This window comes from Aquarana catesbeiana, linkage group LG03 (genome assembly GCF_042186555.1).
Source record: "Aquarana catesbeiana isolate 2022-GZ linkage group LG03, ASM4218655v1, whole genome shotgun sequence".
In the NCBI taxonomy this organism is placed as follows: domain Eukaryota; kingdom Metazoa; phylum Chordata; class Amphibia; order Anura; family Ranidae; genus Aquarana; species Aquarana catesbeiana.
Window position 1 is genome coordinate 531,893,518 of NC_133326.1, and position 26,637 is coordinate 531,920,154.

Genomic DNA, 26,637 nt, shown 5'->3' on the forward strand with positions numbered 1-26,637 from the left:
CATACCAGACCCTTATCCGAGCACACAGCCCGGCAGGTCGGGAAAGGGGGTGGGGACGAGCGAGCGCCCCCTCCCCTTCTTAACCGTACCAGCCTGCATGCCCTCAACATAGGAGGTGTGGGTGCTTTGGGGCAGGGGGACCCTGTGCCCCCCCACCCAAAAGCACCTTGCCCCCATGTTGATGGGGACAAGGGCCTCTTCTCGACAACCCTGGCCGTTGGTTGTTGGGGTCTGCAGGCGGGGAGCTTATCGGAATCTGGAAGCCCCCTAGATTCCGGCCCCCCCACCCTATGTGAATGAGTAGGGGTACATTGTACCCCTACTCATTCACCTAAAAAAAGTGTCAAAAATAAAACACATTACACAGGGTGTTAAAGTAATTTATTAAGGCAGCTCTGGTGTCTCTTCCGACTTCTTCTCCCCTCTCCGGCTCTTCTGCCTCCTCCGTTGATATCTTCTGCCTCTGTTGGTTCTTCTCCCCTCTCCGGGTCTTCTCCGCTGATGTCTTCTTGCCTTCTCTGGCTCTTCTCCCTCTGTCCGCTGTCTTCTCCCTCTGTTCTTCTTCCGATGTTGACTCAACGCTCTCTCACGCTCTAATGCTGGGTGCACGGTGTGCCACTATTCTGGAGGCCTGACCCTTATGACGTCACTGACCCTCATGCCCTGGGCGGTGATGTCATAAGGGGCGGGCCTCCGGATGACCTCACACGGTGACCCTGCCCCATGCCAATATAAGTAGTGGCACACCCAGACCCAGCATTAGAGCGGGAGAGAGTGTTAAGTCAAAATTGGAAGAAGTACAGAGGGAGAAGACATCGGAGAAGACCAGGCAAAAGAGCGAGAAGACAGCAAAGAAGACCCGACAGAGGCAGAAGACAGCAGACAGAGGGAGAAGAACCAGAGAGGGCTAGAAGACATCAGTGGAGAAGACCGGAGAGGGGAGAAGAACCGGCAGAGGCAGAAGACATCAGCGGAGGAGGCAGAAGAGCCGGAGAGAGGAGAAGAGATCCGAAGAGACGATGAAGCTGCCTTAATAAATTACTTTAAAAACCTGTGTACTGTGTTTTATTTTTGACACTTTTTTGAGGTGAATGGGTAGGGGTACAATGTACCCCATACTCATTCACATAGGGTGGTGGGCCGGAATCTGGGGGCCCCCTTGTTAAAGGGGGCTTCCAGATTCTGATAAGCTCCCCGCCCGCAGAGCCCAACAACCAACGGCCAGGGTTGTCGGGAAGAGGCCCTTGTCCTCATCAACATGGGGACAAGATACTTTGGGGAGGGGGGCGCAGGGCCCCCTGGCCCAAAGCACCCACCCCCCATGTTGAGGGCATGCCGCCTGGTACGGTTCAGGAGGGGGGAACTCGCTCGTCCCCACCCCCATGGGGACCCATGCCTTTTTTTTAACATTGCGTGGAGTTTCCCTTCAAGATCATCCAAGCACAAGTCGCATGCCAAAGTCGGATCAGTTAGGACGGCGATCCGACTTTGATCCGACTTAAGGGATATTCAATGGGCTGTAGTAGGATCAAACTCGGACTAAAGTAGTGCAGGGCATTTTCAAAGTCCAACCCACTTGTTTCGGACCAGTTAAGACGGCTCTCATAGGGAAAGATTGATTTTCACACGTCATGCGACAAGAGCTCCCAATGTCGGAGCGTTTGTCGTACCTGGCCTTACCCCCTTTGCTGCCTCTACTTCTAGGAAGGCTTTCCAAGGAATTGTATGTATTCCTACTCAGCCAAAAAAACATTTGTGAGGTCAAGTACTGATGCTGAAGGAGAACTGGCTTATAGTCAGTGTTTGGTGGGGTAGAGGTCAGGACCCTGTGCAGGTCAATCACGTTCTTCCACACCAAACTCATCAAGCCATTTCTATATAGAGCTGGCTTTGTACACAGGGGCACGATCATGCTGAAACAGAAAAGAGCCTTCCGCAAACTGTTGCTACAATTTTAGAAGCACACAACGATTGTCTAAAATGTCTATGTATGCTAATGTTTGCCAATAGAGATTCCATGGTTATGTGCTTGATTTTGTGCACCTTGTTTTTATCTTAAGGGGGATCAGAGGACTAAACATTTCAACTAAATTCATAGCCAGTTCATTAAAAAAAAATATATTTTTGACTAAACCTAGGCTTTAACTCCTTTATGGAGGTACATAATAAATTAAGTTGATGAGAAAAAAGTGAAAATTACTCACAGCTTGGTAGCCTGCAGCCTGATCTCGAGCTTGTGGAGAATATTTCTGTCACCACACAGACCTTTATCTTTGATGCTGATCATAATTAGCGCATTGGGGGAACCAGACCTTCGTCCCATTTGGGTGGACTTTGTGTGGGATGGTCGATGAATTCTTGAGGGAAGTATTTTAGTCTACTGATGGCTCAGCTTCCGACAAAATTTTTGTAATGCGTCTTTTCTGAAAAAGTATTAGTTTAGTCATGAAACGCCTTATATGGTGTTTCAGTACAATAAAAGCTCATTGACAGAATAGGAAACAAAATAAGTCTATCAGTGCTGGATCTTGCTGCCAGAAGCACTGACTGCTGTATGGACATTTTTTGTCCACTATCGGTTGCTAGGGTGCTAGGCGGTTAAAGCCACCTGTTTTTAGCAACAAAGAACAGTAGATGGCTCAAGCTGCTTGCATCCTAGCAACAATACGGGCAAAGCTATTGTTCTAGCATTTTTCCGACAATCAGTTCCTCATCAGCTCTGCTCTGGCGGCAAGTGGGAGGGGACATTTCTGCATGTGTTTAATCTGATAGGTTTGGACCAATCTAATTATACACAGACAAAAACAGCTCCTTGCACCAACCATCAGAGCAGATGATTGAAGGTAAATCACAAAACCCAACCATGCTGGTGCCACCCCCCTCATGTTGACCCTGAATAAATAAGTTTTTCATCGGCTGTATGAATGGCTCATGCATTCAGGGCCTACTAATACATATCAATTGTGTCTAACCAGCTGCAGTGGCATCCATTGATTATATAATATTATTTACTTGTAGGCAGCAGCCATGACCAGTAGGGCTGCCTGCATCCTAATAAAAGGAAACTTGAGCTTGCCTCCTATCTTCTGCTGCCTAGCATCTTTCAGAGTGCATTTTGCTTCACATTTTATGCATATAAACATTAGAACAAATGTATACATCTGTACAATGTAAAAATGCTAAAATACTCTACCCTGAACACAGGACCCTCATGTGCATTGACATATTACATAGTTACATAATTATTAAGATTTAATGAAGACACCAATCCATCCAGTTCAACCTATGTCAGTATGTGTGTGTATGTATATCACTACCATTCCACATATTCCTGTATATTGCATTTGTTAAAATGCCCATCTAAACGTTTTTGAAATTTTCAACACTCCCCGGAGACACCATCAACTGTGGAAGGGAGTTTCACATTTTTCTGTTCCAACTGTAAAGAACCCCCTACACAGTTTAAAGTTAAACCACCTTTTGTCCAACTTCATTTAGATATTTGTATATTACGATGTTCTCTCCTCTTAAACGTCTCTTCTCCAGGGAGAATAAGTTTAATGCTTATAGTAGTTCCTCGTACCTGAGGTTCTCCAGTCCCCTTATTAGCTTTGTTGCCCTTCTCTGAACTCTCTCCAGTTCCAGCACATCCTTCTAGAGGACTGGTGACCACAACTGAACAGCATAGTCAGGATGTGGCTGAACCAACATTTTGTAAAGTGGTATAATTTTAGTCTTATCCCTTGAGTAAACACCCTTTTTAATGCATGCTAATAGTCTGCTAGCTTTGCTTGCTGCAGCTTGGCATTGCATGTGATTGCTGAGCCTATATTTTACTAGGACCCCCAAATCCTTTTCCATCCTTGATTGCCCCAGTGGTTCTCCCCTAGTGAGTACCTGGCATTCATTTCTTTAGCTTCCAAGTACATTACTTTACATTTTTTAATATTAAACCTAATTTTCCATGTAGTTGCACACCTCTTTATTTAATCAAGATCTTCATGTAAAGTTTCTATATTCTGTTGTGAGGTTATTAGCCTGCTTAGTTTCAGCAAACACTGAGATTGAATTATTTATACCTCTATATTGTTTATGAACAAGTTAAACAGAATTGGTCTCAGGACAGAGACAGAGATATTAAAGTATTTTTTTTTGTTTAAAAATAACAAACATGTTATACTTACCTGCTCTGTGCAGTGGTTTTGCACAGAGCAACCCAGATCCTCCTCTTCTCGGGTCCCTCGCTGGGGCTCCTGCCCCTCCCTACTGCCAAGTGCCCCCTGCAGCAAGCAGCTTGCTATGGGGGCACTCAAGCCGCTGTCCTGTGTGTCCATACAGACACAGAGCTGTGGCTCGGCGCTGCCCCCTTTCTCTTCTCATTGGCTCACAGGCTTTGACAGCAACGGGCGCCATCTCAGCCAATCAGGAGGGAGAGTCCCAGACAACCGAGACTCTTGTGCAACATCGCTGGATCGGGATGGGGCTCAGGTAAGTTTCAGAGGGGCTGAGGGGGGTTGCTGCACATTGAAGGTTTTTTTTTATCTTAATGCCTAGAATACATTAAGTTAAAAAATCTTCTGGCTTTAGAACCACTTTAAGGTACCCCATTTACAACTCCACACCATTCAGAAGATATGCTATTTATCACCACACTTTGGACATGCTTCTGTAACCAGTTTTCGATCTATGTACGTCCGTCCATTATTGTCAATGAACACTGATCTCAATTTGTAAATTAAGTGTTTATTATCTCCTTATCATCCCCTCCAATAGTTTACATACTATTGATGTTACGCTGACTGGTCTGTAGTTTCCAGGTATATATCTCGGCCCTTTTTTGAATTTCAGTACCACGTTAGCTTTTTGCCAATCTGCCAGTACCATTCCGGTCACTAAGCTGTCCTTAAAAGTTAGGAATAACAGTCTTGCTATAAATTGGCTAAGTTCTTTCAGGACTGTTGGGTATAAGCCATCTGGTCCTGGTGATTTTGTTCACGTTACGTTTTTCAATTCTTTTTTAAACATTTGCTTCTGTTAGCCACAACGGTATATTCCGTGTTGTGTTATAACAATACTCTCTCGAAATCCTCCTCATGTACCTGCAGTTCCAGTTCTTTCATTTTATTAATCACAAACTTCTGGCATTGGTGAACATGCCTTTTAATTTTGTACAAGCACATATTATTTTCTCCTTGTTTGTTGTGAAGCTGCAATAGGATCCTGCCAACCTATGTGCATTTGTCTTAGGTAGTCCATTTACACTACCAACTTTGCCCACAGTGATACCCTTTGTCCTTTGCTCGCTGCCTGGTATAGCTTCCTCTGATTTCCCCCCCACCACCACCTCGTTTAAAAGTTCCTCGAACCCTTCTCCGACAGCAGAACTGCATCCTTATCATTTAGATGCAGTCTGTCCCAGCTATAACGCTGGTAACTGACCGAAAAGTCAGCTCAGTTCTCCATGAACCCAAAACCCTCCTTCCTGCACCAGTTCCTTAGCCACTTGTTGAGTTCCCTAAGCTCCTGCTGCCTCTCTGGTGTAGCTCGAGGTACAGGCTGTATTTCTGAGAATTCTGCCCTGGAGGTCCTATTCTTTAATATAGCACCTACTGTAAGTCCCTAAAATAATTTTATAGGATGCTCCATCTTTCTCTAACTTTGTCATTGGTACCAATATGTACCATGATGGCTGGGTCTTTTCCTGCCCCACCCAACAGTCTATTCATTTGCTCCACAACATGGGGAACCCGGTAAACACCCGGTAAACAGTTCGGCGGTCATGGTCTTTGAGACAAATTGTCCTATCTGTCCTTCTAATAGCTAAGTCCCCTACCACCGGAATCTGTCTATCCTTTTTTTTATCCTTGCCTTCCTCCTCGGTGGAGGAGTTGCTCCCCTGGCAGCTAGGGGATGCACTCTGCTCCCTGGGCAGTAATTATTGGGATGTGTGAGCTCAGCTTCTATCTGTCACCCAGCCACCCACCTTTGTTTGCATATCCATATTACCACCCCCCTCTATACTGGTACCTGCCAGCACCTGACGGTTTTGCAGTTGTATGGATCTGAACATTGAAGTTCAGATCCATGACAAAAAAAAAAGTGCTGTACAGATCTAAACAACATTATTTGCATCTATGTGCATGAGGCCTTAAGGAAATCTCCTGCCTAATCTCTTTAACACATTAATGCTGGATGCCTCTGCAGCACAAAGCCAACTGGGATTTTTGAGAATACTTCCATGACAATTTAGAGAGAAATACTGCTTAAAGCGGAGTTCCACCCATTTTTTCTGTATTGTTTATTAAAAGTCAACAGCTACAAAAAGTATAGCTGCTGACTATTAATAAACAGACACTTACCTGTCCCACAGTCCAGTGATGCAGGTGCCTGGAACCCTGCTCTTTTCCCCCTCCTCTCCGCAGCACTGTCATAGCAACTGTGGGCACCCGACTGTGACAGCTTACGTCTTCACAGCCGGGCACGCACTGCGCATACGCAGGTCGCGCTGCGCTCTGCTATTGGCCAGGCAATCTTCTGGGACCTGTGACGTGTCCCAAAAGATCGCTGGTGAGAGGAGGAGTCGCCTAGGTGGCCAAGAAGCGGAAGGAGGAAGTGGGACAGGAAGTCCCACTAAAAAGAAGGTACACACTCCCCCCCGCCAATTGTAGCATGTCAGGGGGCGAGGAGTGCTTAAAGCGGAAATTCCGCTTTTGGGTGGAATTCCGCTTTAATCATTTCTTTTAAACTGCAACACTAGTTTTAAAAGATATGAATTTGAGGGTCAGAAAATGTCAGACTGGAAAGAATGTAAAATGTTATGGAGTAATAGGAACATATTTCATGTCCATGGAGATATTATTACCTATTTTACTTTACATCCATAAGGCACAGAAGAATGGCCATTAGTGAAGCTGGTGCATTGGGCTAGATTTATTTAAAAGTCCGATGCACACAATAGACATTTTGCCACTACAGGTATAGCCATACAGATCCAACATACTGTATTTTGTAAACTGAGTGCCCGTGTTCTAAATTTCTACCATGTATTTTGATTACTAGTGACCAACTTTTAACCATACCATCAGGCAACAACTCACTACAGCTTGACCTGTAAGTAACCAGCGGATTTCACTCAGACAGTGTTCAGAAGCTGCGTGAAGAATCGAAAACAAAGGCTTTAACATGGTATCCTTGTTTTCTAATTAGGGTTCATATTAGTAAGTGGGAGTCACATGTCATCCATAAAGGAACCATTGTCAGCTTTATATCTGTGATTGTGAGTGAGCCATAGATAATTAGACATGGTATCACTGTGGTTTCTATAAATCACAACCATTGTTTAAGTTATTTAAAATCGATGAATATATTTTAAAGTTGAACCCCAGGCAGAACTGCATAAGACACAAACTAATACAGCTCTGCATTCATTATTACATGATTATATATATATATATTTTTAAATGCAAGCTATGTAATTACCTGAATGTGACTTGGTATTGGCCTCTTGCCCTGTACAGTGCGGCTCAGTGAGGGGGAGTCAGTTGTGCTTCAGTGTAAGGAACATGCTAAGAGGTGGGGAGCAGTGAAAGAAAGGAAACCTTTTTTTTTTAAACTCTTTTTATTGAAAAAGGTACATGACAATGATGATTATTAAATGCGCTCAACATGAGATACAGATAGAATGGTGGAGCATGCCTCCACCCAATCCTCATCAGACAAATCGGGGACAAGTTGTTGCCACTTGATGCGCACCTCCAGTGGAGCATCACTAGTCGTGGCAGAGAATAAATGTAGATACAGAGTTGAGATATATCCCCTAGGGCCCTGAGATCAAAGCACTCCTTTCAGTGGGTATTCAGAAAAGTCAGTGTCGCGAATACAAAATTAAGTATGTAGCACATGTCGAAGTTGTAAATACCTATAAAAGGTAGATTGGGGCAATTCACATTTCCTTTGCAATCCCTCAAAAGACACCACTACATTTCCATCATAGATGTTGTCCAGAGAAACCATTCCCCTACGCTCCCAGAATCCAGAGTCCACAAATTGCTTTAAATGGGGGAACATTGGATTGTGCCAGAGTGATAGTGCCTCGTTAGTACCCTGAAAATGTGTAATTTTCTTGGTCTCCCTCCACACCGTATGGCCAATGTCAATATTGGTATATGCCTTTCCCCCAGTGCAGCCATAGGTGCTATCCATCCAATGCTATCAACAGATGTTTGATTTTAAGGAAATAGGCGAGATATGACTCAACCACCGCCGGTGTAGCCGGTCCCAACCAGTCTGTCAGATGGCGTAGCTGCCCAGCCAAATAATAATAATATAAGTTAGGCAATGCCATGCCAGCATCAGCCTTAGGGCGCTACAGATTGGAGAATTTACGTTTCTGCCTATGGGTGGCTCAAATAAACGTGATAAGTAGCGTGTCCAGGGTTTAAAAAAAATGATTTAGGTACTGATGTAGGCATATGAGAAGTCACGTACAGACACTTGGGCAGAAGGATCATCTTAATGAGATTAATCCTGAAAGGCAACCTTATCAGACCGATGCTTCACTTTTCACTGTCCAGTTAAAGGAGGAAGGTGGGGAGGAGACCTATAAGTGTTAATTAAAGTGTTACTAAACCCAGGAGCCTGCATTCACTATATCTGGTCTCCCACAGTACAGAGAATATGGAAATACAATTCTTTTAGTAAACATAAACTACTAAAAACCTTTTCTCATCAGCAGTATAAAGCAGTCTTGTGACTTCTATCAGTGTATGGTTAAAGCTTGTAGGAGGAGTTTTCATTCTACTCTGACTGTCCTATGAAGCTGCAGGACCCCTGACCTTTGTCTGGACAGTGCTGATTGGCCCTGTGCTGATCACATGCACCCTCCCAAGAAAGAAAAACTCTAGCACTACACACCAAACTGAGCATCTGCAGAGTGACTCCAAAGGCTCTGTCTTAGCAGGAGATAGATTGGGGACAGTGGAAGAAGGGGAGGATCTGAGAAGACAGGATCAAACAGCCTTTTTATACAATGCAGAGGATTAATTCCTTAGGTTCCACAATGAGTATAACAAGCATGCTTTACTGCATATACAGGCTGATTTTACTGTTGTAGGTTTAGTAACACTTTAACTACAGCAGAGAAAAAACAGGTCTCCTGCCCTGTCAGACAGCGCAAAGCTATTAAAACCTCAGAACTGAATAGACAGAATTACAAACCATTTTACAGGAAAAACAGCCTCCATATACATATTACATCTGTGTATTTAGCTGTTTGCCTTGGGTTCAGTTTTAAGCTGCTTTGCCTAGAGGCCACCTTTAATGAGTTACTGACCTGTAACATTTATGCAGCCCACGAGTTCCAAACCGACTGCTTTCATACTTGTTCCAGATAAAGAATTCATAAACTAGCGTAACAGGGACAGTGATAGCAAAGAAAACCTGGCCATTGGGTCTAACCTTCCCAACTAATTTAAAGCTGAAAACTATTTTCCTATTTATACGCAAAAGGTTCAGTGGCGTATCATCCATATGTGCACACAGGTCCCAAAGGATGTGGGGCCCAATATGCTCTCACAAGTTGCACAACAAAGTGGGGAAACATTGCTCTGTTCCCACTTCTGTGTCTCCGCTGCAGCTGCTCTTGTCATAAGCAGCTGCAGCAGAAACACTGTTTAGTGCCTGCCATCTCCCTGGCATAAACAGAGGTCGGCATGGGGGGTGGGGCTATGATTGGTAAGTACACTCGCCCATTTTTGCTGCTGCAATTTATCCTTTGCTGCCAAAGGGGGCCCAGATTAGAGTCTTGCACACAGGTCTATTGCTTTCATAAAAACGCTACTGATTTAAGTGGTGTGCATCACTAACCCAAACACTATTCAGTTGCTGATAGTAGTGTTTACTAGTAAAAAGCACATAGTGATTGCTCAGTCTTCGATGACAATAAAGAAATGGCAAAAATTCAAAGCAACAAATAGAATGGTATCTAGATGATTTTGGTATAAAATTTGCAGATGAAGAAATGAACACACAGTCAACACTGAACAATAAGCTGTGCTCTAAATTTTACACAAGGAATCAAGAAGCAATTAGCACTGTTACCCACAATGACTTTTCTGAACTACAAAAGGGTCTTTCAGTGAACGTGTTAAAGCACAGCATTCTGTATTCAACTGTAATTAAAGTATTAAAAGGAATAATAGAACAATTGTTTCTGAATAAATGTTTATTAATAAGAAAAAGACAGAAAAACAACAGTGAGATTAAAGCGCAACTCCAACTTCAGGGCTTCATACACCCACCAGTCCTCCCACGTCCTTGTTTAAAAAATTAAAAAGCACTCTCTTTTTAATTCAGCACTGCCCTTTGTGTCCTCCTCTGCTGCTCGTTTTTGCTCCACTTCTGAGTTGAATAATGTTCAGTATCATGTAACCTCTTTCTGTGAGCCTTGTGTGTCATGAGCACACCTCCTGTGTCATCACAGAGCCTGGGCTCACAGTAGAATACTGCATTGAACATTGGTCACAATGCAACATGAGTGCTGTTCCATCCAGCAGTAAAGACCACCATTGCCTTTAGAAAAAGAAGGAGGACCTGATCGTCACATGACTGGCTGGAAGACACTTGGATATACGTAAGGTATGCATCCTGGAAATTTTAAAGCTAGAGAGCTGCATTTATAAATTTATGAAATAATCAAGTTCTGCGAATATAAAGCTAATAATTTTAAAAGTAACGTATTGCAATTTTCACTAGGGACTGACTGACCAGGATTTGATAGTGGCAGCTGGGGCTAGGTGGTGGTGAGGCCTTGAATGAGACACAGAGTACTTTAGGAAATCATAGAGAACCAGAAGATACTGTTGAGGTAGGATACCCAATGACACATAAGGAAGAAAACTCAGAGTGCCAGCTTGCTCAGCAGAGGTGAAAGCCCTTAGAAGTGCTGAGGTTCAGAGCCTATGGGTTTTTCTGCTGGTGGCTCTTAGGTCATGGCCTTCTGACTCACCCAAACAGGCAACTGCAAAGGACAGATCACAGATTGAAGAGAGTCTTTTGTATTACATGCTGGGGACACTAAGCCGTAGCATGGAGTCTTTAGCAGCACTGCATTGCTTGTGAGTCACACAGATGCTGGCTGCAATGAACAGGGTCACATATGGACTTTGGATGTAGGCTGGATTGCATTTGGTCATGCCGAAACACTGGATGCAGGCTGGAGTGCATTGGGTCACTGTTGACATTGCATGTGGCCAGGAGGGCACAGTGTCCCTGGGGATACTGGTTGCACTGGAGTGCATGGAGTCACTGGGGACACTGGATGCAGGCTGGAGTGCATAGGTTCAAATGGGACACTGATTGCAGACTGGAGTGCAAGGGGTCACACAGGAGCTGAACTCCAAGAGACACTGTGGATCATTGGAGGGTTCAAAGGGGCTGAGGTACAGAAGACACTGAGGATCACTGTGGAATGCTGAAGGTACCAGGAGACACGATGGGGTGGAGGGTCAGCTGCTAGCGCGTAGAACATTGAGCAATGTGTGTGCTAGCCCTATAAGCACCTGGCTGAGCTCTGATCGTTGCAGTAATTATTTCATAAATTCAGGCAAACAACTTAATATGCAGTTAAAATATAAATATGAATTGTTTATACCCACCAAAAGATTTGTAATTCTGGTTTGTACATCTTGTGGCTCACGTACTCAAACTGCAAAGCAAATGAGCAATAGAACTTGGAATCTGATAGCTTGTGGGGTAATGATCAAGAAGCAGCAGAATAGGTGGGACAAGCACAGATTCACAAAATAAATTAGGCTGAAGCAGGGGGATCCTTACACTGTAGATGTTCAATTACAGCTTCTTCTCCAGTAAGAGGAACAGTGCGCAGGCCAGGAGTGACATCACCAAATCTGGTGAGACTAGCAGTCAGAAGCATCTGAACCATAGATGATGTCACACAGCACATATACAGCTATGAGTCTACAGAACAGGAGTGCCCAGGGCACAGGAAGTGCACTGTTATTTTTCACAAGGAAATTAAGGTAAAGGATAAATATTTCAGTGTGTTACTTAGACACAATTTACATTTCTAGATCTTCCTCGTAAGACAGCAAATCTTCACTTCACTTCACTTCACTTAAGTTCAGGTCCACTTTAATTTCTGCTTATTTTGGTGTTCCCTGGGTAGACTGATTCAGGTTTTAAGAATTCAGAAAGGAATTTGTTGTCGGTCTAGGACTCTAATGTGCTGAGTTACAATTTGTTTTATGGCTTCACTCTCTAGGCTTCATAACGATGGCCTGTGCGTGTTGATGAGCCATGACAAACACTCTTTTTGGTCCCTGGATTAAAACAGTCCTTCCAACTGAGGGCTAGTTGATATGCCTAGATTTCAGTGCAAGGGGCAAGGACTACAGTCTACTGCAGCAACAGCAGGTTGGCGAACAAAGATCTCACAAAGACCTCACTGATCATTATAAAAGCCTAGAAGAGCCCTATTACTTGTCTTAGTTTAGCAGACAGCACCAATTTATACGAATCAGAATTGTGTAATGTTTTCCTTTCCCCCCACACACAATTGTCTCTGTAAGAATAGCTGTATTGGATGTTGGCGGTGTGGTCAGTGATGCCTTCCTAACATGGACCAATTGCTAAAATTAAATATAAAAAACTTCCAAATATAAATGAATTAAGGTAACAGTAGCGCTGAGGTTAAAGAGTTACCAAAAACACATAAAGTTACACACCAAATAGTGATAGTGTGCAAAATAAGGAAGAGTCCATAAACAAAACTACAGCAAAATCTATGGGCCGACAGTTGATATTTTGATCCAAAGCCACACCGCGTGCACAAGCGTGTCTCCATTCCCCAGTTAGATGTAAACTCACCAGAAAGTATTGTCTCATACTCTCGTGTTTTGGCAACCAAGCAGTTAACCACCTCAGGGTTCAAGTAAATTCCGTCGGTACACGTTCCCCAGTGGGTGATATATAGGAGAAATGAGACTCCAAAATGTGATATCGTCAAATCAATTATAAACATTTATTAAGGCCACAGCCTGATGAAAATATACTCACAAATAGGCACAATTAAATCTCATTCAAATGGTAGAGATGCCAGAGATACCCCATCGCGGCGGTCATAGGGTATGTGTCACTGCTCACCCCACCTAATAGTTCAAAACACACGGAACGTCACTTCCGGTGGGGCGTGAACGTCATTTCCGGTTTAATCATCGTCCTGAGATTGGCTGTACGGCACGGCAACCATCTTAAATACTCCCACTTATGCAAATGACAGGAAATTACTTCTCTGCCCTCACAGTGTCCCCGCGGCAAAGATATGTCTAGCATCCACCACGTATAATTCATTCTACAATCCATGTAACTTAAACATGATCTAAAATCAGCCAATATTAATTAATATAATTCATAACTGTCATACAGCTAGTACATAATCAATACCTCGACCTAACAGTATATATGTAATTTAGATCAATATTTGAAATTTCTATAATCATAATAAATTCACAAAAAAATATATAATGCAATAATTAAACATTTGCTACATGTTTTAAATATAGACCACAGATCTGCAAATAATTTATCAATCCAAGTTAATTAGCTTACAAATAGCTTTTAAAAATGATTTATAAAACAATTTAAGTCAAGTTCAATATTCATACCATTAGGTGAAAGACATTTCATTAAAAATATCCATTTGGTCTCCCTCTGGGAGAGGTCCCTCACCCGATTAGAACCCCTCCAAGAGGGAAACACAGTGAATTCCACAAAATTGCAACAAAGTGGGTTCTCTGTTATGTTTCTCCCTAAAGTTTAAGGATACACTATGCTTTTTGAAACCGTTCTTTATGTTAGTCAGATGTTCCACTATACGTATCCTCAACAATCTTTTTGTCCTTCCTATATAAAATAGTCCATGTGAACACCATAATAAGTATACAACATATGACATATTGCATGTAACAAATTCATCTATTTGAAAGGTCTTACCCTCCAAATTAGTGAAATGAGTAAGTCCCCTATTACTGGTGCGTACAGTCCTGCAAGCGACGCATTTCCTACATGTAAAGAAACCTTTTTTTATCTATATGTAACTTTTGTTGTCCTGGTGCATCTAAAATTTTCTTTACTACATGATCCCCAAAATTCGGTGCTTTCATAAAAAATGAATCTAGGGCGGTCCGGCAACACTGGCCCTAAATCCCTATCCATACAGAGAATATGCCAATACTTTCTAAAAATATCCTCCACTTCCCTGTACTGACAGTGAAAATCTGAAATAAATCCCCATTGTTGCTAAATAGACTGTACTTTCGGATCTTTATTTGTAAAACATTGGCCCCTCATAATCATATCCACCTCACTGATTATCCTATCCAAAGTCTCATTCCTATAAACTTTTTGGACAAATTTATTTTTAACCACTTGCCGACCACCGCACGCCGATGTACGTCCAAACTTTAACGGCGGATATCGTTGTTATGGCAGCAGCTAGCTACCATAACCCCGGTATCCCCGTTTTCGTGCGGCAGTCGGCTTTCAGATAAAAGTGGTCCCTGCGGTGGATTCGCCGCAAGATCACTTTTATCGGTGGCGGGAGGGGGGCCTCCCCCTCCCGCCGCGATCCTGTTCCCTCCGACGCTTACTGGAGCCATTGGTAGTGGCGGAGGCGATCGCGTCGGTCTCCCTTCTGTGCGTGGAGACTAGGGATGAGCCGAACACCCCCCTGTTCGGTTCGCACCAGAACATGCGAACAGGAAAAAAGTTCGTTCGAACATGCGAACACCGTTAAAGTCTATGGGACACGAACATGAATAATCAAAAGTGCTAATTTTAAAGGCTTATATGCAAGTTATTGTCATAAAAAGTGTTTGGGGACCTGGGTCCTGCCCCAGGGGACATGGATCAATGCAAAAAAAAGTTTTAAAAACGGCCGTTTTTTCAGGAGCAGTGATTTTAATAATGCTTAAAGTCAAACAATAAAAGTGTAATATCCCTTTAAATTTCGTACCTGGGGGGTGTCTATAGTATGCCTGTAAAAGGGCGCATGTTTCCTGTGTTTAGAACAGTCTGACAGCAAAATGACATTTTGAAGGAAAAAACTCATTTAAAACTACCCGCGGCTATTGCATTGCCGACAATACACATAGAAGTTCATTGATAAAAACGGCATGGGAATTCCCCAAAGGGGAACCCCGAACCAAAATTAAAAAAAAAAAATGACGTGGGAGTCCTCCTAAATTCCATACCAGGCCCTTCAGGTCTGGTATGGATATTAAGGGGAACCCCGGCCAAAATTAAAAAAAAAAAATGACGTGGGGTTCCCCCTAAATTCCATACCAGACCCTTCAGGTCTGGTATGGATTTTAAGGGGAACCCCGCACCAAAAAAAAAAAAAAAAAACGGCGTGGGGTCCCCCCAAAAATCCATACCAGACCCTTATCCGAGCACGCAACCTGGCAGGCCGCAGGAAAAGAGGGGGGGACGAGAGTGCGGCCCCCCCTCCCTCCTGAACCGTACCAGGCCACATGCCCTCAACATTGGGAGGGTGCTTTGGGGTAGCCCCCCAAAACACCTTGTCCCCATGTTGATGAGGACAAGGGCCTCATCCCCACAACCCTGGCCGGTGGTTGTCGGGGTCTGCGGGCGGGGGGCTTATCGGAATCTGGAAGCCCCCTTTAACAAGGTGACCCCCAGATCCCGGCCCCCCCCCTGTGTGAAATGGTAAGGGGGTACATAAGTACCCCTACCATTTCACGAAAAAAGTGTCAAAAATGTTAAAAATGACAAGAGACAGTTTTTGACAATTCCTTTATTTAAATGCTTCTTCTTTCTTCTATCTTCCTTCATCTTCTGGTTCTTCTGGTTCTTCTGGCTCTTCTGGTTCTTCCTCCGGCGTTCTCGTCCAGCATCTCCTCCGCGGCGTCTTCTGTCTTCTTCTCCTCGGGCCGCTCCGCACCCATGGCATGGGGGGGAGGCTCCCACTCTTCTCTTCTTCTTTTCTTCTCTTCTTCTCTTCTTCATTTTCTTCTCCGGGCCGCTCCGCAATCCATGCTGGCATGGAGGGAGGCTCCCGCTGTGTGACGGCGCTCCTTGTCTGACAGTTCTTAAATAACGGGGGGCGGGGCCACCGGTGACCCCGCCCCCCTCTGACGCACGGTGACTTGACGGGACTTCCCTGTGGCATTCCCCGTGACGTCACAGGGAAGTCCCGTCAAGTCACCGTGCGTCAGAGGGGGGCGGGGTCACCGGGTGGCCCCGCCCCCCGTTATTTAAGAACTGTCAGACGAGGAGCGCCGTCACACAGCGGGAGCCTCCCTCCATGCCAGCATGGATTGCGGAGCGGCCCGGAGAAGAAAATGAAGAAGAGAAGAAGAGAAGAAAAGAAGAAGAGAAGAGCGGGAGCCTCCCCCCCATGCCATGGGTGCGGAGCGGCCCAAGGAGAAGAAGATAGAAGACGCCGCGGAGGAGATGCTGGACGAGAACGCCGGAGGAAGAACCAGAAGAGCCAGAAGAATCAGAAGAACCAGAAGATGAAGGAAGATAGAAGAAAGAAGAAGCATTTAAATAAAGGAATTGTCAAAAACTGTCTCTTGTCATTTTTAACATTTTTGACACTTTTTTCGTGAAATGGTAGGGGTACTTATGTACCCCCTTACCATTGCACACAGGGGGGGGGCCGGGATCTGGGGGTCACCTTGTTAAAGGGGGCTTCCAGATTCCGATAAGCCCCCCGCCCGCAGACCCCCACAACCACCGGCCAGGGTTGTGGGGATGAGGCCCTTGTCCTCATCAACATGGGGACAAGGTGTTTTGGGGGGCTACCCCAAAGCACCCTCCCAATGTTGAGGGCATGTGGCCTGGTACGGTTCAGGAGGGAGGGGGGGCCGCACTCTCGTCCCCCCCTCTTTTCCTGCGGCCTGCCAGGTTGCGTGCTCGGATAAGGGTCTGGTATGGATTTTTGGGGGGACCCCACGCCGTTTTTTTTTTGGCGCGGGGTTCCCCTTAAAATCCATACCAGACCTGAAGGGTCTGGTATGGAATTTAGGGGGACTCCCACGTCATTTTTTTTTTTAAATTTTGGTTTCGGGTTCCCCTTTGGGGAATTCCCATGCCGTTTTTATCAATGAACTTCTATGTGTATTGTCGGCAATGCAATAGCCGCGGGTAGTTTTAAATGAGTTTTTTCCTTCAAAATGTCATTTTGCTGTCAGACTGTTCTAAACACAGGAAACATGCGCCCCTTTACAGGCACACTATAGACACCCCCCAGGTACGAAATTTAAAGGGATATTACACTTTTATTGATTGACTTTAAGCATTATTAAAATCACTGCTCCTGAAAAAACGGCCGTTTTTAAAACTTTTTTTTGCATTGATCCATGTCCCCTGGGGCAGGACCCAGGTCCCCAAACACTTTTTATGACAATAACTTGCATATTAGCCTTTAAAATTAGCACTTTTGATTTCTCCCATAGACTTTTAAAGGGTGTTCCGCGGCATTCGAATTTGCCGCGAACACCCCAAATTGTTCGCTGTTCGGTGAACTTGCGAACAGCCAATGTTCGAGTCGAACATGAGTTCGACTCGAACTCGAAGCTCATCCCTAGTGGAGACGAGTGAGGCTAAGATGGCGCCCACTCCTCTCCATGACACTGCTGGGCGGAAGTGACGTCAAAACGTCATTTTCGCCCACGCCTCTTAAAGGCACATTTTTTTCAATGACTTTTTTTGAATTACTTTTTTGACCCCAGATCTCATATTTAAGAGGTCTTGTCATGCTTTTTTCTATTACAAGGGATGTTTACATTCCTTGTAATAGGAATAAAAGTGACACTATTTTTTTTTAAAACAGTGTAAAAATAAATAAAATATTGTAAAATAAATAACAAAGACAAAAAAAATAATTTTTAAAAACCCCACGTCCCGACGAGCTTGCGCACAGAAGCGAACGCATACGTGAGTAGCGCCCGCATATGAAAACGGTGGTCAAACCACACATGTGAGGTATCGACGCAACCGGTATAGCAAGAGCAATAATTCTAGCCCTAGACCTCCTCTGTAAAGCATAACATGCAATATGAAGAATTTTTTAAACGTCGCCTATGGTGATTTGAGGGTAAAAGTTTTACGCCATTCCACGAGCAGGCGCAATTTTGAAGCGTGACATGTTGGGTATCAATTTACTTGGCATAACATTATATTTCACAATACAAAAAAAAAATGGGCTAACTTTACTGTTGTCTTATTTTTTTATTCATAAAAGTGAATATTTTCCAAAAAAAGTGCGCTTATAAGGCCGCTGGGCAAATACGGTGCAAAAAAAAGTATTGCATTGACTGGTATTTTATTCTCTAAGGTGTTAGAAAATAACAATATGTAATGTTTGGGAGTTCTAAGCAAAAAAAAACTGTTTTAAACGTGTAAACATCTAAAATCCAAAATGAGGCTGGTCCTTAAGTGGTTAGGGAAATTAGCTTCTATGGTGAAATCCTCCTGTCTACTGCAGTTGTGCTTTACCCTCCTTATCTGTCCTTTTGGTATATTTCTAATCCATGTGGGATGATGTCCACTCTTCACGGACAGGTAACTATTCCTATCCATTGGTTTGAAATAAACTTTTGTTTCCAGGCTGATTCCTACCTTCTCAATATCCACATCCAGAAAGTGAATATTAGTATCTCTAATCTCATAATCCAATTTGATGTTATTGTTGTTCTGGTTCAGATAGGCAAGAAATGCCTCTACAGTATGTCTAGGGCCCCTCCAAATCAGCAACAAGTCATCTATAAACCTACGGTAAAATAATAACCATGGTCTATAGGTATTGAAGACATGTCTGTCTTCTGCCTAAAACAGGTTGGCTATGCTCGGCGCGAATTTCGCGTCCATAGCAACACCAACCTGTTGGGCAAAGAACAGACCCTGATACCAGAAATAGCTGTGGGAAATACAGAAATCCAGCGCTTTCCCCAAAAAACACTTCTGCACATGTGGGATATCATCACGCTTACTCAAAGCCCAAATCAGGGCAAGTAGTGCATTATCATGTTGTTTATTGGTGTAAAGCGATGCTTTGTCAGCAGTGACAAGAAATATTGGATCCTCAGAATCCAATTTAATATCCCCAAGAGCGTTCAAAAGATCTTTTGTATCCTTTAAGTAAGCTTTAGTCATCTGTACACTAGATTGTAAAAACGTATCCAACAATTCTCCCAACCTCGCAGTGACCGAGCCAATCCCATTCACAATAGGACATGCAGGCGGCTCAATTATTTTCTTGTGAATCTTTGGTAGTGTATAAATTATTGGTATCCTACATGCACTGGGGACCAAATATCTTTTTTCTTTTATGTTTAGAGCTCTCATCCTAAAGCACCATTCAACTAATTCATTTAACTGTTTTGTATACAGATCTGTGGAGGCAGTCTTCTGTACGTTTTCTTATCACCCAACATATTCACTAATTGGTTGTGGTAGAAATCCTTATCCAATACCACTACCCCCCCCCCACCTTTATCAGCTGGGCGTATATTTCTTCCTTCTAAGGACTTAATACCATCCCTAATATACCCAGCCGCGGCAGACATAGCGTATGTGTCACTTCTCACCCGACCTAATAGTTCAAAACACACGGATCGTCACTTCCGGTGGTGCGTGAAGTGTCACGTCCGGTTGCCGTACAGACACGTCACGGCACGTTCCATCATACTGACTTCGTCCTGGGATTGGCATACGGCACGACAACCATCTTAAATACTCCCACTTACTTTACTAAAATGAAATGCCTTTGAATCATTATTGTTCATTTCCCTGCAGTTAATGGAAAAATACAAAAATATAATAATAAATGGCCACTGTGAAAAAGACAGGAGGGCATTTGTCACAAGGCCTGTCCATCTTCATGCAAGCAACCCTGTTATTAAGGAAAAACAATGCAAGCAGGGCTACCTGCAAAGGAAGAATGTAAACCCAAACTTTTCCCAATGCCCACACCAGCTTTTGTTTTTTTTTGTACTTTGTATTTTTTGCTTTCTAGATGATGGTGCTATCATATGTCAGTTTATGTTACCGCTTGATAAGAAGTTCTTTTGTAGTCTGAAAGCAATATTTTCCTTTGGTATTTGTATTAAGCATATTATTTCAGACTCCAGATTGGTATAATGTTTGTTGTTGTTTTGGTTTAAATATTGACCTTTCCCACTGCCCATGCCACCAGAATGGCCTTTCACAATAAGTCCTCCACTGAAGCTAGTTCTGGCTCTCTATTTCAGAGCTTTTGAATGGTGTTAGGGAGAAGAAATTAAAAATGTAGACTTTGCATGTAGGCTGTATCCTTTGGGTCTGATATGGATTGTAATGGGGTTTTTAATTGGAACATCCTCCAAACTCTACCAGGCAACATGCCCTTGCCAGGGGACCCCACCACTGGCAAATCACCTTGGTTTTTCATTGTACAAGCCCAATTCCAAAAATGTTGGAACACTGTGTAAAATGTACATACAAACAGAATGCAATGATTTGCAAATCTTAAAAAGCTATAATTTATTCTTTGGGTCCATTATCTTTGGGCCCTCAGGTTCATTAAAAACAGGCATTATTCTGTGATGGACATCACTGCATGGGCTCAGGAATACTTCCAGAAATCACTGTGTAGTTTGCCGCGCCATCCAAAAATGCAAGTTAAAGGTTTACCATGCAAAGGAGAAGCCATGTCTGAACATGATCCAGAAATGCCACTGTCTCCTCTGGGCCAAAGCTCATTTAAAATGGTCTGTTGCAAAGTGGAAAACTATTTACAAATAAAAACTTGACTTTCTTTTTGGCAACCATGGGCACTGTGTCCTCCAGACTAAAGAGGAAAGCGATCTTCTGGCTTGCTGTCAGCACTCAGTTCAAAAGCCTGCATCTCTGATGGTCAATTCTGAAAGATATATCCAGGTTTTTAGAGTAGTATATGCTCCCATTCAGATAAGACCCAGGACTGCTGAGCAGTTAGAATCCTATGTCAGGGAAGAAAAGAAGAACATTTCTCTCCAAAAACTCCAGCAACTGGTCTCCTAGTTTTCCAAATGATTACAGTGTTGTCAAAAGAAGAGGGGATGCTACATTGTGGTAAAACAGTGTGCACTGTGGTGTCCCTGTCCCAACTTTTTTTTGTTTACAAACGTTTTTATTGCAGAATAATATAAGACTGGGTGTACATGCACAGTGAGAACAATAAGTACAGTGACCAGGTAGTCTAAAACAGCTTAACAAACTTAACAATATATCTCACACAATGCAATTAAAAATGCTCCGTACAATACACAATGAACCCAATAATTGGGAAAGAGAAAAAAAAAGTAGGGAAAATAAAAAGAAACCAAAAGGAAAGAAAAACTCTCAATTGTGATATATGTGCAACCCAAGCGTAAGGAAAATGCCATCATTCCACAAGGATGTTATACTCAGCAATATATAGAACATAGAAAAAATGAGCGTTGGAGGCACCTGCCTATCAGATTCTATCAAGTTTTACAATAGTCAGTTCTGTTGTGCTTCTGTAGCAGGGACCGAAGGATCCTCGAGTCTGTTACTAAGCAGGTGTGCCGTCCAAGCATTCCATTTGCGGTCGAAAATGTGCATGGAGTCCAGGAGAGTATGGTGTATTCTTTCCATAATCCTAATGGACTCCATGCGTAAAATCATCTGCGACCAAGATACATGGGAGCGTTTGCAATTCATTGCTATTGCCCATTGGATCGCGCTAAAGAGAGTGTGGACTAATTTCTGTAGTGGGGGGAACAGCTGGAAGTTCTGCAAACAGCAAACACATTTGATAGGTCAAGGTAACCGATACTCCAGTGAGAAGTGTTATGAGAGAGGTTGTTTTCTGCCAAATGGAATCTAAGGCCTTACAACTCCAGAAAGTGTGCAATAGCGTACCCCTGTCCTGGCATCCTCTAAACATGTGCCAGGAACCAGTGGGTATATTCTGTGGAGACGATCCGGAGTGTAGTACCATCAGGTATGCAGTTTGAGTACCGTTTCCTTTATGGATATAGAGCGTGTACATTTGTGCATGTTATCAATCATGTCCTGCTAGTCCTCCATTGGGAACTCTTGAGCCAACTCAGCCTCCCATGCCTCCATTGCTCTAGTCCCCTTATCCCTAGAAGCCTCTCCGCACAGGAATTCAAATTGAGTTTTTGACTGTTCTACTCCGCCAACCATGATTGCCGAGTAGAAGTGTCTAATTTGCAAGTATTGGTGAAACTCAAATCGTCCCAGGGCTTATGTTTGCTGCAAGTGAGTGTACAAACAAAAAGAAGCGCCCTGCAACAGAGACTGAAGGCTCACCAAACCCCTTGCAGACCAACTAAGGAATGACGTGTCAGAGGAGAAGGCCGGAGGGAATGAAGGTTCTCCCAAAAAGGAGGATAGGAGTGGTGTGTCAGATTTTTGTCCCAACTTTTTTGAGATGTGTTGCTGCCATCAATTTCAAAATTACTTTTTTTTCTTAAAATGGTACATTTCCTCAGTTTACACATTTGATATGCTTTCTATAATCTATTGTGATTAAAATTTAATGTTTACGCTATGTTCACACTATGTGAGGCCGCAGGGCACAGCAGGGGGTCCGGTTCAGCCCTGTTCACTATTTCAGGTTCGAATTAGGGCCTGCGATGGGAGTCACTTTGGGTGGGGGGCCCATGGAACCCAGAATCCCTTGGAGAGATTGGGAAACCCTTGTTTCAGCTCTCCATGCCCCTCTTATATATTAGTCATGCTGTGTCTATTAGGGGCACAGGGTGACCGAGAAAATGCTACTAATGGACTTTGAGAATGTGGTTTAGATTACTTCAGATGGGACAGTAATATTTATCCACAATATCTCCCAGGAAATATACAAAGACTATTCCTGGTTTATTTGATTCTGAACTATACATGTTAATTGAAAGAGCTGATCACATTGGCCTCTGTACAATGTAGGAGACGGATAGTCTGCTACTGGTGGTCTCCTGCTACTGTGTGAAGGTGTCCTGTGTTTACACTTATGATAATGTGTATTGTAGATTGTGAGCTAGGAGACGACCTCTGCGTCACCTAGGCTGGTTAAATGACTAATAATTAGCTCATGTTAATTCATGTTTCTTGTTACAGTTTGTATTGTTAGGGTAATATGATTAGAAGGGTGGACCTTCTAATCATAAAAAGCCTGTATCCTTGTCCAATAAAACATTCTATGTTGCAGTTTTGTAACTGAGCTAGTCTTGCTTGATTCTTGGTTACAATATGTGGCTTTAATATCTGATATCTAAAGGTCCACACTGGAGGAAGCAGTGTACTGATGGAAGCACGAGGTTCCGTGACAGGGCCAAATTTTTGCCTGAATTCAGACCTGAAACTGAGCCAGAGATGCACAGGACCCTTCTGCTGTGCGCTCCGTGGCCGCCCCAGGGATGTGTGAACCAGCTTCATTGAGAGCCGGTCACACTCTCCTGTCATGCGAATTGGATGCGGGAAAATCTGTATCCAATTCAAAATAGTGTGAACCCAGCCTTAAAAATTTGCAAATCATTGCATTCTTTTTTTATTGTATGTAGATTTTACACAGCATCCCAACTTTTTTGGAAATGGGGCTTACTCATTCACATGGGTGGGGGCAGTAGCTGGGGGGTCCACTTAATATAAATTTTCTGATAAGTCCCCTGCCTGCACACCCCCACAACCACTGGGCCAGGGTTGTAGGGAAGAGGCGGGGGCTTCAGGAGGGGCAGGCATACCCCCCTTTTAGCCTGGCTCAGCATGCACTCGGAAAGGGGTCTGGTATAGATTTTGAGAGGGACCCCATGCTTTTTTTCTTGTTTTCTGCATGGAGCTTCCACACAATTTTTTTCACACTATCTCTGTGTCAGGATCACTTAGTGCTCCTGCTACTCATTCCAGGATCCAGGTGTTGGCTGTTGCATTCCCCCTGTCTGTGTTCACCTGCAAGGTGATCGATCTGGCCAGTCACCTGATATAAGCAAACCGAACACTCTATCTCTTGCTTGTGATAAAGACAGAGTTACCTGCATTGTTCCTGATCAAGCCTCCCGTTTGTCTGCCCTGCTTTGCTGTTGGATCTCCCTGTGTATGACCTGGATCAGATATTGGACTATTCCCTGAACTCAGCCTGCCTTTTACCTGGGCTGTCATTGGATGAGATATTGGACTATTCCCTGAACTCAGCCTGCCTTTTACCTGGACTGTCATAGAACCACGCTATCTGTCTGCTAAACTGCAAGTAGTCTGTTGTTTGCTCTGTTTGCGTCTGCCCTGGTGTGGTGGCCAGGCACTATAACATTGTGTATAAGTCCTGGGGGCAACCAAGTACCGGTAGTCCTGCTTGCCTTAAGGGAAAGGGGCCTGTTATAGGTGAAGCACACAGTAGCTAGCTATAGTGTCTGACCACCTGCATTGGGGTAGACGTGACATTCGTGACATTATCACAAGCCTTTAACAAAAATTTTCTGTCAAGATGGACACTACACAGGCCGGTTTATTTGCTGAGGAAATTTGCAAACTGACACGTCAAGTCCAGGAACTGTCTGTGCATGTAAACGCACCTCCAGCAGTAACGTAGGAGCCAGAGCCCAAAGTTAACCCGCCTGACCATTTTTCTGGTGATCCCCATGTGTTTTCTAACTTTAAAAATAGTTGAATGCTATACTTTAAGCTCAAGCCACACTCCTTTGGTTCTGAAGCACAGCAGGTCAGCCTGATTATTACTGGGTTGCAGGGGGATCCCCAGTCTTGGGCGTTTAGTCTCCCCGCAGATGACCCAGTCAGAGGGTCAGTTGAAGCCTTTTTCAAAGCCGTAGGTTTCCTGTATTAAGATCCTGACAGTGCCCATACAGCTGAAGCTAATCTTAGTTCACTTTGTCAGGATAAACGCACTGCTAAACAACACTGTTCTGATTTCCGCCGCTGGGCACCTGACTCAGGGTGGAATGACTCAGCTGTAAGAAGCCAGTTCAGGTTAGGCTTATCAGACTCCAAAAACTCCTTAGTTTACTACCCTGAACCGTAGTCATTGAATGAAGCCATGCAAGTAGCCATCCGTATTGACAGGCGTTTACGGAAAAAGGCGTACAGAAAGGTTTGTTTCTTTGCCTCACAGTACGCTGCCCACCTTTTCTTCATTTCCTGAGCCCTCTTAGCCTCCCCAGGAGGATGAGCCCATGCAAATTGGCGCTATCCATTTATCATCTAGGGAAAAGGCTAGAACTGAGATCTCAGGGTCTCTGTTTATATTGTGACAACCACGGCCACTTTGTCCTAATAAGCCGAGAAACGCCAAGAGTCTAGTGCGGGTGGGGTCTGCTTCTATAGACCATACTGTGTCTGTTTCCCTCAGAGATGGCTTATTTGTTCCTGCACAACTTAGTTCTGCCAAGTTTTCTCACAACTTCTCCTCTTTCATTGATTCTGGTTCTGCTAGCAATTTCATTGATAGGGACCTAGCACACAGTCTACAGATTCAGGTGACTAAGATACAAAGACCCTTCTCAGTCTTAGCCATTGACAATTCTCCCTTGTCCATGGGTCTGGTGACCTTGTGTACGGTACCTATTGCCCTGACCATTAGGGAATTTCACAGGGAGACAGTCAGCTTCTACCTGATCACCTCTCCTGCTTATCCCCTTATCTTGGGGTATCCCTGGCTTAAACTTCACAACCCGCACATAGACTGGGCTGCAGAGGAGATTGGATCCTGGTCCCAGACCTGCATCCATAATTGCATTACAACCGCTGACCAGTTGCCCATGTACAACTCTTGTGTGGCCAGTACCAGTCACGTGCCTTTATTACAGTCCTATTCAGATCCTGATCATGACAACGTTTCCAAATGTGACTACAGTTTACATAACCATGTGCCTTTATATGACTCTGTTATAACAAAAGACGCTGACAAGTCTATTGAATTCTCTACAGGTTACCTCTCCAACCAATTGCCACAGCCTGAACCCTCACCTCCTAGAAACCAAGCTTATCCATTGTCTCATAGCCTTGAGCCCTGTTTGGAAACTTCCTCTAAGTCCTCAGAAGACAAGTCCCCTGGATTACCCCTACCTTTGCCTGTCGCTAAACTCCGTTGGATGCACAGCCATGCTAACTTGTCCACAAGTTCCACTGTCGTTACACCTGGCGATGCGATACAGATAGTCGCTACACCTGTGATGCGATTCCAACAGTTGCCACGCCTGGCGATGCAATTCAGACAGTCGATACACCTGTGTGATGTGGCCCAGTCAGCCACTGCATCAGTTATGCCAGTCCAGCCCATGCCCATTGAACTTCCTGATTTTTCTTATTCAAGACTTTCTGGTGATGCGATTCAGACAGTCGCTGCTCTTGGCAAGGCGGCTTGGTCGGCCACTGCATCAGTTGTGCCGGTCCAGCCCATGCCCATTGAGCCTCATGCTTTTTCTTATTCAGGGCTTTCTGTAACCTGGCCTCACCCTACTTCTACTACACCCATTCTGACCGATCTAAGAGGTTCAATCCACCCTTTGGATAAACTGCCTCATTCGGCCGGGTGGGGCTTTCAACTGTTTTTTTCAGGACTCTCTGTATTCAGCTCGTGTT

At 44.0% G+C, this 26,637-nt stretch overlaps 1 protein-coding gene across 1 annotated transcript in view; it reads left to right on the plus strand.

Annotated features, from left to right (window-relative positions):
• The window catches only part of ANO2 (anoctamin 2), a 373,482-nt gene that overhangs the window by 282,748 nt on the left and 64,097 nt on the right, over positions 1–26,637 (plus strand). The gene's annotated exons all lie outside the window — the stretch shown is intronic.